Source organism: Tachyglossus aculeatus, unplaced genomic scaffold, assembly GCF_015852505.1.
Source record: "Tachyglossus aculeatus isolate mTacAcu1 unplaced genomic scaffold, mTacAcu1.pri scaffold_67_arrow_ctg2, whole genome shotgun sequence".
In the NCBI taxonomy this organism is placed as follows: Eukaryota; Metazoa; Chordata; class Mammalia; order Monotremata; family Tachyglossidae; genus Tachyglossus; species Tachyglossus aculeatus.
In genome coordinates, this window is record NW_024045090.1 from 1,466,431 (window position 1) to 1,468,946 (window position 2,516).

General features: G+C 42.7%; 1 pseudogene; it reads left to right on the plus strand.

Moving 5' to 3' along the window:
- Window positions 1-1,381: 1,381 nt before the first annotated feature.
- On the plus strand, window positions 1,382-2,301 carry LOC119923908 (annotated as a pseudogene).
- Window positions 2,302-2,516: the final 215 nt, after the last annotated feature.

The following is a 2,516-nucleotide window of genomic DNA, read 5'->3' on the forward strand; positions in this document are numbered from 1 at the left end:
GTACACAGTACGCACTCAATAAATATGATCTGAGTGATCAATGCCCAGTTTTTCTCTCTCTTATTTTTCTGTAATTTTCTTTGTGTCTGACCACCCCACCACCACCACCACCCAGTCGCCACTAGGCTATGAGTGCCTTGAGAGTGAAGATTATGTTTTAGAAATCTGTTATTTTGTCCCAAACATTTAGCAGAATGGTCTGCACAAGGAAGTGCTCAACAAATACTTTTGATTGATTTATTGATTACCTACTGTCAGATAGTGATGGGAATGCCTTTCAAGTCCAGCCCGTATAGATTATTGTTTGTCTGGATTTTTGACTATCTGGATTGTATTTAGCTCTGAATGACCAGAGACACAGTATGGCCTAGTGGATAGAGCACGAGTATGGGAGTCAGAAAGACCTGGGTCCTAATGCTGGCTCCACCACTTGCCTGCTGTGTGACTTAGGGTAAGTCACTTCACTTCTCTGTATCTCAGCTACCCCATTGGTAAAATCAATCAATCAATCAATCATATTTATTGAGCGCTTACTGTGTGCAGAGCACTGTACTAAGCGCTTGGGAAGTACAAGTTGGCAACATATAAAGACAGTCCCTACCCAACAGTGCACTCACAGTCTATAAGGATTAAGACTATGAGCCACTTCTGGGACATGGACTGTGTCTAGGAGGTCTTCCCAGACTGAGCCCCCTCCTTCCTCTCCCCCTCTCCATCCTCCCTGCCCTACCTCCTTCTCCTCCCCACAGCACCTGTATATATGTTTGTACAGATTTATTACTCTTTTTATTTTACTTGTACATATTTACTATTCTATTTATTTTAATTAGTTAATATTTGTTGTTGTTGTTGTCTGTCTCCCCCTTCTAAACTGTAACCCCATTGTTGGGTAGGGATCGTCTCTATATGTTGCCAACTTGTACTTCCCAAGCGCTTAGTACAATGCTCTACACACAGTAAACGCTCAATAAATACGATTGAATGAATGAATCTGATTAACTTGTATCTCAGAACACAGTAAGTACTTAGCAAGTTCCATAAAAAGGATCCAGTTTATGTGAAGTTTTACTGTAATGCACATTCATATATTTTTATATTTGTGGTACCTCCTTGTTAGATGGAAAACTCTTCAAGGACAGGCAGTGAGTTTTCTCCTCCCTTGTCTTCTGAATAGAGCTGATACTTAAATACTCAATCAGTGCTGCTATGTGACTGTGTGATTAGAAGAGTTGAAACCTGGAGATCCCTTTCAGAGTAATCTTTCTTGAAATCTGTCAAAACTTCAACAACAGAGAACCCTCAAATGTCTTCTTATTTGGTCACTATGATGCCAATGTGGATTAGATTTTTATTTTCTTTCCTGATAAACCAACTCTAACCCATGTCCTTCATGGAAAAGATGGAGAAAAAAAATAATGTGACCGAATTCATCCTCCTGGGTTTTACCCAAAGTCCGGAGATTCAGAGAACATTCTTTGTCATTTTCCTCTAATCCTCTCTAGTCACTGTGGTGGGGAATCGGCTCATCGTCATAGCCATAAAGGCTAGTCAAACTCTGGGCACCCCCATGTACTATTTTCTGGCTTATTTGTCCTTCACAGATACCTGCTATACATCCTGTGTGGATCCTGTGTGCAGGAGAAGAAAACGATCTCCTTCAATTACTGCATGTTGCAGCTATTTGCAGGTCATTTGTTCGCCGGTGCCGAGATGGTCCTCCTCATGGCGATGGTCTACGACCTATACGTGGTCATCTGAAAGCTCCTGCACTACATTGCCATCATGAGTCAGCGCGTATGTGGCCTGCTGGTGGGAGTGGCCTGGACAGAGGGCTTCCTTCCCGCAACTATCCAGCTCCTCTTCATGGTCGAATTGCCATTCTGTGGCCCCAACGTGATCGACCACTTCACCTGTGACTTGTTACCTTTGTTGAAGCTTGCTTGCACTGACACCCAGATCTGCGGTCTGATGGTCATGGCCGAATGTGGGGCAATGTGTATATTAAGTTTTCTTCTACTGGTCTTTTCTTACATCGTCATCTGGAGCTCCCTGAGGACTCACAGTTCTGCAGGGAGACAGAAAGCCCTCTCTACCTGTGTTTCCCACATTGCCATAGTCGTTTTGTTCTTCTTTCCATCTATTTTCATGTACTTGAGACCCGTGTGCACTCTTCCTGTGGACAAGTCGTTGGCCATATTTTACATTATTGTCAGCCCCATGTTGAAACTCATCATCTACACTGTGAGAAGAACAGAGGTGAAAAATGCCATGAAGAAGCTGTGGAGCAAGAAAGTGAAATGAATTCTTTCATTTATGCAAATGTTTGGGTGACAAGAGGGAGACTACGAAGGGGACAGGAATTGTTTGTCGGGTCCAGATTATCTGGGGCATGAACATAAAAGTCTGGGCTGATTTTGGGCACAGATACAGGGGGCATAACAAATAAACTCAAATCTCTGAATGGAGGCTGGGTTGTTCATTCATTCATTCATTCAATCATATCTATTGAGTACCTA